The following is a 14,256-nucleotide window of genomic DNA, read 5'->3' on the forward strand; positions in this document are numbered from 1 at the left end:
TCGCGTGCCGTGCTGAATTTTGTGCCGAACAGATCCTCTGATTCATTAATTCTTGGTGATAAATTATTTTATATGTAGGGCTATGCTACAACCGAATCGAGTATAATTGGATCAGAATTTGTACTGGATTACACAAGCGAATTTACAACTTACGAGGTATTATAATGTATTGTGCAATTTTGTATTAGTTTAGCGAGCTATTTTTACAACTGTGTACTTACATAAATTGTTTAATGTATAGATCTTCAAGAGTAGAGAGGACTTGTGTAATTGGTGTCGTGAAGCTGGGAGGCGAAATGGTTTTGTTGTTGTAATCAAATCATCCGATGCAGGTACCATTTCTAAGAAACCCAGAATTACGTTAGGTTGTGAGAGGGGTGGGACGTACCGAACCAAAAAAGAAAAGCGAATAAAGACTGCCTGTGGGACAAAGAAGTGTGGATGCCCTTTTGCATTAAGAGGAAAGAAATTGGATACTGCGGATGATTGGATATTACTGGTCGTATGTGGAGTGCACAATCATCCCGCTGCAGAGAATCTGGAGGGGCACTCATATGCAGGGAGATTATCTGAGCAGGAGACGGAATTGTTAGTGGATATGTCGAAGAGTTTGGTTCGTCCAAAGGACATATTATCCACATTGAAGGAAAGAGATGCCCTCAATGTTACGACTATCAAGACTATCTACAATGTACGTCAACGGTTTAAGGTTGTAGAGAAAGCCGGGAGGTCTGAAATGCAACATCTATTAGGTAAATTATCAGAGGCTAAATATATTGAGTGGCATAGGAATTGTACTAATACGGATGTTGTGCATGACTTATTTTGGGCACACCCTGGCAGCATTGATTTGTTCCGTGCATTTCTCCGTGTGTTGATAATGGATTGCACGTACAAGACGAATAGGTATCGTCTTCCGCTCTTAGAGATTGTGGGGGTGACATCTACTGACATGACATTTTCAATTGCTTTTGTATACTTAAATTCTGAGCGGGAAGAAAGCTATACTTGGGCATTAGAGAGATTGCGCAGTGTCATAGCTGATGATGTTTTGCCTGAGTTGATTGTTACAGATAGAGACTTGGCTTTGATGAATGCAATTCATAGAGTATTTCCTACTGCTAGACATTTATTATGTAGATGGCATATTAGTAGGAATGTTTTGGCCAAGTGCAAAAAATTTTTCGAATTGAAGGAGAAATGGGATAAATTTATTATGAGTTGGAATGTACTAGTGCTGTCCTCCACGGAAGACGAGTATAATGATCGCTGGAGTGCACTGCAGAGAGAGTTCGGTACCTATCTAGATGCACTACAGTATGTGTCAGATACTTGGCTGAGCAAATACAAGAAAAGATTTGTTGCGGCGTGGACGGATACATGCAGGCACTACGGAAATGTGACGACAAATAGGTATCACAAATAAAGACTCATTTAATTTTAATTTGCCTCAATTGTTATATCTAACTTTCATTTGTTTACTAGGGTCGAGAGTGCACATGCAAAGCTCAAAAAGCAGCTTGGATCAAGCCAAGGAAGTTTCGAGTCATCTTGGACTAGAATACATGGATTGATTGAGTTGCAGCACAGCTCCGTTAAAGCCTCATTGGAGAAGAGTTTATTGGTAGTGCAGCACAACTTCAAGCCAGCTGAATTCAAAGAGTTGCGAGGTTTCATATCTATAAGTGCGTTAAATCATGTCCTCGCCCAATCGAAACGAGCCAATTCAGTTGGGTTTGATGATTCAAATTGTGGGTGCGCTATTCGACGCACACATGGTATACCATGTGCTCACCAGATTGCGCGGTACAGGGTGGAAGGTCGGCCCATTCCTCTCGACTGCATAGATCCTCATTGGAGGAAACTTGATATTGTGCCTACCCCCCCGTGCAGCCAATTCAGTTGAGTTGTGATGCAGAGTTAGATTTGATTGCGCAACGATTCAAGAAGTTAGATGGGGCTTCTCAATTGCAGATGATCAAGAAGTTACGAGAGATTGCAAGTCCAGATAGTACACCTCTTTTAGAGCCTGCAAAACGGAAGACCGGTTCACGTGGGCGCGCTTCAATGAAGGTTGATACATCTACTCGACGTGACCCGTCTGCGTTTGAGTTGGTTCTATCTGGACAGGATAGTTATTCACCTGGTGTTGAGAAAGTTACCATCCGCAATCCATCTACTCAGATTCAAAAGAGGCGGCCCAAGCAAAAGGTAAGTACCAAATATTTATTTCCTTACAATAGGTATCACAACGTCTACGGGACGGTCCGTGCCGTGCCGGTATGTGATGTGCCGATACGGGACATGTCGGGACGTGCCGTGCCGAGATGTGCCGATACGGGACATGTCGGAACGTGCCGTGCCGAGATGTGCCGATACGGGACATGTCGGGACGTGCCGTGCCGAGATGTGCCGATACGGGATGTGTCGTGCCGAGATGTGCCGATACGGGATGTGCCGTGCCGAGATGTGCCGATACGGGACATGTCGGTACGTGCCGTGCCGAGATGTGCCGATACGGGACATGTCGGGACGTGCCGTGCCGTGCCGGTACGGGATGTGCTGAAACGGATAACTATTTGGATATTTCTGCCATTGTTACATATTTTCTATCATTTGATATTATTTGCAGGTTTTTCGTACTAGAGCCCAGTCACATACGCCCATTATCTATATTGATGCTATTCCTTTTGCCTTGAGACCATACATCCAGCATATCAAGGATGTAAAAGCTGATGGGAATTGCGGATTTAGGGCAATAGCTGACTTACTGGGATTTGGAGAAGATGACTGGGTGCGTGTTAGGAAGGATTTATTGCAAGAGTTGCAATGTCATTCGGACCACTATCGCACATTATATGGCGTGGAAGGGACGATTGCTGAGATCACTCATGCATTATCATATTATGATGATTGTCCACCATATGACAGATGGATGACTATGCCGGACATGGGTCATCTTATAGCATCCTGCTATAATGTTGTCCTATACCATCTCTCGTTGCAACAATGTCTGACCTTCCTACCTCTCCGTTCTGTGCCAGTACCTCTTCTATCCCGCAAAGATATCGCTATCGGATTCGTAAATGGAAATCATTTTGTTGAGGTACTACATTCACAACACTTGCGAATATTTAATTTTGCTTATTTAATTTTGCTTATTTATAATTTTGTAGCTATTAATATTTTCTTATTTCTAATTTTGAAGGTGTTCTTGTTGCCGGGACATCCCGTTCCGCCAGTAGCGACCAACTGGCGAAAATATCATCTTCCTTGTGCTACCGGATGGGAAAATTCATATGAAGCCCGGATTCAACAGTTCAAAGAGAGCATCTCACCTAATGTTATAATTAGCGAGACAGTAGAGTTAGATTGATTGTTTATATATGTACAATTTTTGAAAGTTGTAAATTTTTTTGGGCTCTTAGAGTCATGTACTGTGAAACTCCATCATCAATATAAATCAAAAAATGTCTGTCTTCGCATTGTTAGATTGATTGTTATGTGCACTGTTATATTTGTGTAAAATAGAACGGGCCAGGCTTTACAAAGATTACACGTAAATGTACCAAAAATATATATTTTTCATTAATATCAACGGTTTCAAATTACACAAAAAAAAAAGTCGAAGCTACATAATCAAAATAAAGGCTCCATCATCAATCCCTATGACGCCGTCGTCGACGCGTGTACTGCTGTACGTCCGAATGAGAGGGTGCTGGATCCGAATGAGAGGGTGCTGTACTCGGGCCAGGCTCATCACCCAGAAGTAACTGATGCATCTGACAAATAGCATGAAATAGGTGCCCGGCACCTAGTGACGTAGCCTCTGAGGGACCCATCCGTACAATGTCGGTACTGATACCGAGTGCATCTGCAATACGCCGCCGGTGCATGTCAGCATCATCATGACCTCCCCTAGCTCCAGAATGAGTACTCGAGCGCAGATGAGGAGGCTGAACTGCAACGTGCGTGATACGGAGATACCACTCCATGTATCCCGGTACGCTGTCTGATGGCCGGGTAACTGGGTGGCTCCTGCTCGCCTGGCTCAGCACGTGGTCCTCCCACCGCTCCCAAAGCTGATCCATATAGGAGTAATGTATCCGGTACGAGCCTGCTGTGGAACCTCTGTTGGCTCGCGTAGGGGCTAGTGGCGCTCGAGGGATGGTCTGAATACGACCAAACTGTCTAAGAACCCTTTCTGGATGATAGGGTTCTACGATATCAAGGCACTTGATGGAGCCACTAAAAAATGCGATATCAACATATGGGCGATCTCCCCGAAGCCGATGATGGGGATCCCAAATAACCTGCAAAACAAAAGGTCCATTTCAGTTTTATACTATATCGCATATTAAAAGTACTAACAAACACAAGCAAATGGTAATATGATACGTACCTCATCGATGCTCAAAAGGTCCAATGACTCACGTAGAACCACTAAATGGTCCATCGTGGTACGGGATGGAGTACCGGGCATCCAGCGGTGCACGCGGAGACTGGCATCAGTATACTCAAGCGACGGGTGAGGACTGAGTGCTGGAAAATGCTCATAAATCCATGCCTGCAGAAGCGTCATATAACCACTGATCTGTCTCACTGATGACCTCGACGCAATCCCCAACTGCCGATACAAATATGCTAAGGCAGCTGTACCCCAGGCATATGTGCTCACCCTATCCAGATCCCGCAGTAAACACAGATACGCTATAGGCACCCTGGTCCCACTCTTATCAGCAAAGAGTGTGCAGCCTAACAAAAATAACAAATAGGCTCGTGCTGCACACTCTATCCTCTGCTGGCTGTCTCTATCAGATACAGAGTGAAACTGAGTCCTCAGCCACTCCATCCTCACAGACTGACCGCGCGATGACAGTACCTCCTGACGCGCGTCTCCAGCTGACACCCCCAACAACTCCACAAGTAGCTCCTCAGCATCCCGATCACTCATCCTCTCAGGAGAAACTGCTACTGAGGCACCTGCGACAGGAATCCCTAAAATGGCGGATACATCATCCAACGTGATAGTAATCTCGCCAAATGGTATATGGAAGGTGTTCGTCTCGGGCTGCCATCTCTCTACGAAGCCCGAAATCAGAATCTTATCGGTGAATCGATAAGAGCACTGTACTAACTCTATGAGGCCCGACTGCCTCAATAGTGCTTTGAACCTGGTATTTGGTTGGTTTGAAGACCACCACTTCCATTCACCAACCTTGGCAGTATGGTTCATGCACTTTAGTGGAGCCCGTTCCTGTAATATAAATGTATAATTACTACTACTTTATAAAACATCAATAAACAAAATATAATACTATAACAAATAAACAATACCTGTTGCCTCCAGATGGAAGCTGCTATATGCGTCCTGAAACTGATCAGGACGGACTCATCCTCTGGACCTCCTGGACATGGTCCAACGGACTCATCGTCTTCGCCCCTAGCGGGCATATCATCATGCTCTGACTCAGGAGAGGGCGATGGCATATGAGCAGGCTCGGGAGAAGCAATCCTAGCACGACGTCTCCTAGCTGACGCCGTAGGTCTAACTCTGGAGGGACCGGGATCCATGTCTGAAAATATAGAAATTCAATGTTAGGCTATATCAAAGAAAATAATTCAATTGCATACATAAATGATAAATGATAAAACAAGCCAAAAAAGAAACAAGTTACTTCTTGGAATCTACATGATTGGGTTTTGTGATAAATAATTCAATGTTACTTCAATTGCATACATAAATGATAATTCAAAAGTATACGACTCGTAAACTCAAGACATAACTCAATAATAGACTTTACCTAAAACTATGCCGCAGTTCTTAGTTTTTGTTTTTAGTTTTTGTTCGTTAACTAATGTTGTGGTTTTATTATTTGATAGAGCATTTGATATGAGATAATCATTCCAAGATCAAGAATGACATCGATGAAGGTAACAAGATCATCATATTTGGATGCACCATGTTAATGCTATATGATAATGATTCTAAATTATCCCTACTTCTCAAATTACTATCTAATCTAGTAATGAAAAACTTGTCCTTGATGTTGGGTATCCAATTCACCCTAAGGACGTGATCTAGGCTAAAATTTGGGAATAAAAATAATCCTTAGTCTAGCAACAGAAAAAAAAAAAAAAAATTTGGATTCGGCCCCATGGGGACCAAGATACATTGGGTCGGCCCCATGGGGCCGACCCAATTGCAGCGGGTCGGCCCCATGGGGCCGAACCGAAGGCACTGGTTCAAAGAACCAGTGCCGAACGATTTGGGGAGGCGGGGGGGGGGAGCTACCTCGAGGTGGTCGTGGAGGCGCCGGCGAGGTGCTCGTTGCTCGGGAGATGGCCGGGGAGGTGGTTCCGAGAGAAGCCGGCGAGGTGGTCGGAGATCGGGAGAATGCCGGCGACGAGAGGGAGAAGGGGGAACGGGGGGGTTTTGGGCGTTGGCGAGGTGCTTTGGGCGGAACAGTTCAAAGGGAGACGGAGGGGGTTTGGCCGCCGGCGAGGTGCTTGAGGCGAGGTTTTTTGGGCGGAAGGGAGAAGCCGGCGGGTGTTTTGGAGGGGAAGAGCGGGGTGGGGGGGGTTTGGGGGGTGTAGAGAGCAATTTAGGTGAGGGGGTGGGGAGGGTGGGGGGTAATTTAGGAATTTTTAATTTTTTAGGGGTGTCCTTAGCAAATGGGGGGGTGTAGAGAGTATTTAATTTTTTTTTAATTTTTGGGGGGTGTCCTGAGCAATAGGGGGGGTGTATATAGAACCACCCCGATATCAGAGGCGAACGGAAAAGGGACCCTCTAAAACACCCCTCACGTTCAGTGTAATTACAGAACCAGCCACGAACTACATTTCGAAATGCCTCTGGCGTTCAACATATTTACCGTAGTAAGCCAGGCACATAACCGGCCCGATCGATTGCGGGTGGTTAAATCAATGCCACCCACCCTAAATCGAACGGCTAGGGATACGCAAAGGTGAAAAAGATATAAATGACCTTTTTTTTTGCTAAAAAAAAAGAGAGAGAGGATAAGAAGAACCTCACCTATATAGCAATCCCCACTGGCCTCCTTCTCGTTGGAGAATGTCCGATGCGGGCACCAGCATGGCAGTCCTATTCCCTATGTGAGTACGTCACACCAGCATCATCTAAGTAAACGGTAGAGCAGATAGTGACTCCACCGGACAAACTAAATGGAGGGCATCCGGTCTCCATATTTAATCGACGTCTGCACATTTCGAATCTGGATCACTTCATGAAATCAAAGCTCAGTTTTCACTGCGCTACCATCTTTAGTGTGCTGTAACAAAAGCTATTTTAGAATTATTTTATGCATTTATCCTTTTAATCATCTTGTCGTTCAAAAATAGTTTTAGCCCGCAATAACTTTTAGCCTTAAAACATAGCATTTGTCAAAAACTGTTTTCGGCTACAAGCTACAGCATCTCTAAACAAACTCCTAATCCAATATGGATTTAAACCTATCCATATAAGTTAAAGAGTTGTCCGCCCTACTGTACGACAAAATAAAGTAGGAGAGAGAGATGAGCAGACGATTCTAGGTTTTTTCCATTGCAAGAAGATTGTCCTCGAAGAGAAGCAATCTACGAGCACGGTGGGTTTAAACCGTACACATTTATTTTTATTGGCTCTAGATTAATAGACAATATATTTGTGGTGCATTAATACCTAGTATGAAGATCTAATATTTTTACTTATAGTTATTAGGTCTTTCTATTAAGGTACTCAAATAACTAATAACTAGGCCATACATCTCCATATACCATATTCTTAGATATTAGAATAACAAGAAAACCAGATGGACCGTGGCCTAATATTTTATTTAGGCTCCCAGTAGTCAACTAATCTGAGTAACTTTCAATCGGTTTTTCCCAAGCAACATAAAATATGCAATCAATGGCAGCCTACATTATTTTTTACAAGGTTGACAATGCCATTTAGAAGTCTATCCTAAGCATGGCAGAAGATGACACAAGGAGCGGTGTACAACTTTCTAGTGATTTCTAGTACTAAGCATGCTGTGTTTTAGGTTCTCTAATACAAAATGCAATTACAAAAAAAAAAAAAAAGCTCTCTAATATGATATAAGCTTTTGCCACCAAAAATCGGCCCGTTTCAGGCATCACGATGAAAAATGCGACAATGCTGGAGAGCTTGGCTGTTGGCTGCCCTGATCGAAATTGGAGAGAGCGAGCAGCGTGTGGTTGTTACTGGATCCTTATTGGGTGGCCACACTCTGAAATAGTACAAATGAAGAAGTTCTTTAGAGATATTTTATTTTTTGACTTTCTTATATGTATTCACACTAGAGTAATGTAAGATACAAAACTAAGAAAAAAAAAGCTATTAAATTTTTAATATATAATATATGACATGAGTTGCTTTGAGCATATAAAATTATGAAATTGGTAACATTAAAATTTCAAGATCTTATGGTATAAAATCTATATCAGAAATATAGACCATGAAAATTTAGACATACTGTAATTCGTAACACTTAACAAAATGATGGCGCTCTTGAAAAAGGGGACGCCTGAAACAGTCAGTTAATCGCGAATTACTTTTATGTGGAAAATCGCTATCAGCTTCATTTCAGGTGGTTGAAGGGTCACGATGGAAAGCTCATCGCACCTCAGTGATGAAGTCATCCATTTAGATAAGATACATCCCTCTGAAAACGAAAGAGCCAAGACAAAGCCAGTCACAATCAGGTGATGGAAATGGGAGATGTATGACGCAGATGACATCATAGACCACTGCATGATTAAAGGTATATATGCTTACCCTATACCTTGATCGGCATGGTGTCCGATCCCGTCATTTCATTTTCATGCTATAATAGCACGATATGCCATGATACAAGAATAAAGAATTTAATGATAGGCTAAGAGAAATTGTAGAAGATGGTTTTTGATAATACGTATTCCGGCTGAATGTAATTAATCCCCACAGTGCTTCTAATTTGGTGGCTGTAATAATTTAGGAAAACTTCTGGAAGAGAACAGAGATAACGCATGCAGAAAGATTTTTGAAGAGAGAAAGTTACAGAGTTGATCTCATTCACAAAGCTAAAGATCTCTCTCTCTCTCTCTCTCTCTCTCTCTCTCTCTCTCTATATATATATATATATATATATATATATACATTTTGTCAGCTAAACATAGTATATGCAATCCGTTAAATATAATATGTGTAATCCATTATATATGATATATATAATCTGCTATACATGGTATGTACGGTCCACTGTATATGGAATGTACTCTCAACTAGTTATACTATGTAGTATTGGTTATAATTTTAGCCATGATCACCAAATCTTGAAATATCATTCCTTTCACATCCCCCCTTAAATTGATGCTTGGGATCAACAAGCAACTAAATAACCATGATGAGCATGTGTCATAGATTTGGTGAAGAGAACTACAATTTAATCATGAGAGGACACATAAGAAATAATAAGAGTTTTATATTACACAAGTATTCACATGCAATGACAATTCATCTCTATGTGTTTTGTACGTTCATGGGGCATAGGTTGGTAACAATTTGAAGACACTTGTATTATCTGCATAAAGAGGTGTTGGTTGTTGACATGACATACCAAATTCTATAAAAAATTGACGAAGCCAAACAACTTCGGAGCTAACGGATGACATAGATAAATATTCAGCTTCAGTAGAAGGCTTAGCAACTTGATCTTGCTTCTTACATCTCCAAAAAATTCTTGATGAACCCAAGAAAACATACGAACAAGTAGTAGAATGCCTAGTATCGAGACAACCAGCACGGTCTACATCTGCAAAGGTTATAAGAGCAAGAAAAAAATCTAAAAGAAAGAACAAACCCCTACCCACTGTGCCTTTAAGATATCGGATGATATGACGAAGTGTTGCAACATGAAGTTGTCTTGGATTAGAAACAAATTGACTTACAACTTAAACTACGAAAGATATATCTCGTTGAGTTATAGTAAGATAAATAAGACTTCCCACAAGGCACCTATGTAGAATTGGATCTGAAGTGGGTTGCCTGTCATCCTTCTTTTAACTTCACATTAAGTTCTATAGGTGCGGCATAAATCTTGCGATATGTCAGATTAGCTAATTTGATTAGATCTTCAGTATATTTTTGTTGGAACAAAAGTAAACCCTATTCTAAGTGATTAATCTCCATGGAAAATAAATAAGAGGTCCAAGATCTTTCATACAAAAGGAGAACTAAAGAAAACTCTTTAGCTCGTCAATGCCCTTGCTATTACTAACTGTTACAATCATGACATCCGCATAGAGTAAGAGAACAATAATTCCATTAGAGGTATAATGAGTAAACAAGGAGTGATCATTGGAGCTTTATTGAAATCCACTAAACTAATGGTAGAACAAAATTTCTCAAACCATGTAGGAGGAGCTAGCATGCTTGAGGCTATACAGTGATTAGCGAAGTTGCCACACTAAGTTAGGATTAGAAAGAGAATACCCAAGAAAGGCATTCGGTATATCCATTTGATGTAAAGACCATTTACTAATGGAGGCTACAAGAAGTAGCGTACAAGCAATAGTGATTTTAGCTATTGGAGAAAATGTCTCTTTATAATCAATATGATATTCTTATTTACAACATTGAGCCACAAGCTGAGCTTTCCACCTGTCAATTGAACTGTCAGACTTTTGTATACCCACTTGCTGCCAATCATAGAAATATTGGTAGGTTTAGGAACTAAATCCCAAATGTGATTAGTCTCAATTGCATGGAGTTTTTCACCCATTTCTTTTCTCTAACACTCATGCTCCACAGCTTGCTTATAGGCAAAAAAAACTGAAATAGATTTAATGGTAGTAAAGAATGAAGTGGAAGGATCATACTGTTCAGGAGAATAACCAAACTATTTGGAGGATGACCCAAGTTAGAACGAGTAGAATGACATGGTGGTGGAGGACTTATGCAGATCAAATAATGTTGAGTCTGGAATAGGAATATTATCAAGAAAGGGCCTTTGATGTAGGACCTCCAGGATCATGACCGGTTGGAGGCATGTTTAGCATTTCCACTGCTGGATAGGGAGAAGTAGCTTCAATACAAGACATGCCATTAGTCTCCAAGACAAACTATCCAAAAATCTAGGCAAGAGAGAAGTGGATTGATTGGATTAATTGTACTTATTGAAAGGATTATTGAATTTTTTGAAGGGAATTAATTGTGGTAATAGGAATTTTCAAGGAAACTAACATGGTGAGATACACACTTGCGTTTATTTTGAGGATCATAACAAAGATATAAATTTTGTTTATCATTATAACCAAGAAATACACACTTTATAGCTTTGGAATATAGTTTATTTTGTTCATGAGGAGGTAATAATAGAAAACAAATGCACCCAAAAATACAAAGTCAACTTTAATCTGGAGATTTATTATAGAGACAACCATGGTGACTTGTCGAGAATCGGTGCAGGCTGTCGATTAATAAGATATACTGTTGCATAAACAATCTCTACCCAAAAGATAGATCGGGCATGTACTTAAGTAAAAAGGTTCGTGCAACTTCAACAACATGATGGTTTTTTCATTCAACTATTCTATTTTGCTCGAGATTGTGTAGATATCATTGTTGTGGTAAAATTCTCTTTTCATGAAAAAAGAAAGTAAGCGGTGAAAAACAAACCTCCCCCTAGATCTAAATGAAATACTTGGATTGTTTTTCCAAATTGAGTTCCGATCACAGTAACAAAAGACTTGGATGAACAAAAAATAAATAAATCCAAGTCTACCATGTATGACGATCGATGAACAAAACAAAATATCTATAACCTAATCTAGAGGGAATTCATGATGGACCCCATAAATCAATGTGTATCAAATCAAATGATGTATCAATTTTGGAAGCACTAGAAGTAAAAGATCGTTTTTATGCCTTATAAGAGAACAACTTTCACAATTATTATCAAAAGACACAAATTTAATATTCAAATTATCTAAAAGAAAATTAATTGTCTATTTTGCATGGGAATGTCCAAGGCGTCGATGCCAAAGATCCCAAGTTTTATTTGCAAGAGAAATATTAGGAGATGGAGAAATTGAAAGATGTGGTGAGAAAGAAGGCTTCGGGTCCAAGTCCAAGCAGAATAAGGTCCTTGCCTATATCCTTTGCTGGCCATTTTCCGAGTTCGTAGGTCTTGTATATCGCAACTAAGAGGAGAAAATTTAAGGGAACAATATTAATCAACCAGTTGGAGAAATTAAATTTGAAACAAAACTAGAGATATAAAGGTACTAGGAAGAGAAAATATTTTCTTTGATTTATGTGTTAAGCAAATTGTCCCAACATGGTTAATGGATAATTTTTCTCGATTAGCAGTCATGATTGTACGACCCAACGGGTATGATTCAAGTTTAGAAAAGTTATGTTTTTCTCTCAACATATGATTAAAGGTGGCAGAATAAAAAAACCAAGGAGATGATTGAATTTTTTTACCTGATAAGCCAGCAGTAGAAAAAGTGGAGGAAATAGCACCTGGTAAAGCTGATTGCAGTAAAGGTTGTATCATCTATTGGGTTGCCTCCTAAGAGAGATGAGTATGAGATGAGTTTGGCATTTTCTGATCTTCAATCGAATTTGAAGTGGGAAATACTGATCAGCCTTGCTTGTTCTTTTGTAGTTGCTGATATTCTAGAATTCCATCTCCTGACTTCTTAGAATAATTGCACAAATTTTGCTTCTTGTAGTGAGAATGCATATGCCAAACTTCGTTGCAATATCTACATTGAATTTTACTATGATTTCCATTCATCTATTATGATCGAGACTTGTTGCGAGTGGTAAGAAATACAGTATCTACAGTATTAGTTTTTATATCTAATGTAGCTTGGCTGAACAACTGAGTTTCTTCCCCAAGGAGTTCAACTAGAATAGAATCGAGGTCCATGACACTTCAATTTATTATGATAGTCCTGATATTTTCAAATTCAGGCCTGAGTTTCATAAGAAATTGCAACACCCTGTTTCGGTCTCTTTCTTTTTTGAGTCCGTCAAAGGCAGGACTTATGACAAGACTCGCAGATATCATGTCTTGTTCGGTCCATAATCCCAAGAGTTCCGAATGAAAGGGTTGAATATCCCTATCGTCTTAGTTGAATTTTACAATTCCAAATTTTATTTCAAATTGCCTAGCTTGATTCGTTTGAGAGTAAATTTTCTTCAAATATTTCCAAATTTCATGAGTTGTTCTAAATGATCGCATGCTTAAGGCAATATCTTTCTCAACGAAATTCAAAATCCAAGTGTTAACCTTGGATTTTTTTTTGTTTTCCATTGAGCCTTTTCTTCATCATTACTAGGTTCTAAAATAAACCCATCAAAAATTCTACAAAGATCCTTGCCTTCAACAAAAACTTGAAAATAAAATTCGTAGGGAGAGTAATTTTTGTCATTAAACTTAACAAATATAGTCTCTGCTGATTCCATCTTACCGAAGTAAGCAGAAAAGTTTTGAGAAATAGAGTATAGATCACACCTGGGAGTCGAATGAAACTAAAACTAAATGACATAATGACTAAAGTCAAACACGAACCAGACTGGCAACCGGATGAGAGAAGCATGAAGCAACGCCCAAACCAATGAAATTTGGCTTTAAGATAGTTATAACTGTCACACGAATGACTTTGATACCATGATAATTTAGCAAAACTTCAAGAAGAGAACATAAAGAGAGATAACAAAGGGAGATTTTTGAAGAGAGAACTTGTTGAGTTGATCCCATTCACAAGGTAATGACCCCTGTATATAGGGGTGTAAATGGGTCAGGTCAGAGTGACCCCGACCCAACCCGATTTCTTGTTCGGATCCCAATGTTGGACCCAAACTCAACCTAATAGAAGATCGGGTCGGATCATGTCGAGTCTATGGCTAAAATTTTTAAACCAATGGGTCATTCGGATCGGATCGGGTCCACGTATAACTCGGTCCCAACCTAAAAAATTTGGATCCTGATCGAGTCTGGGTTGGATCTGGATTGGGTCCAGTTCGGATCCCTATACTTATCATTTCTTATGTTTGGTTTTTTTTGCAATGAATGAAAACTACAGAAAGTAGGTTATGTAGGACCATACAAGTGAAAGTGCCTAAGCATTAATAATTGATGCCATTACAAACTGACCTAATAATGATAGGCTCAACCTTGTTAGCTGCAAAAAATTCTGTTCATGTATGAAATACTCTTTTTTTTTAGAAACGAATTACATCTA

Source organism: Phoenix dactylifera, chromosome 8, assembly GCF_051530095.1.
Source record: "Phoenix dactylifera cultivar Ajwa chromosome 8, Ajwa_hap1_PhDact_Kaust_v1.1, whole genome shotgun sequence".
NCBI classification, from domain to species: Eukaryota; Viridiplantae; Streptophyta; class Magnoliopsida; order Arecales; family Arecaceae; genus Phoenix; species Phoenix dactylifera.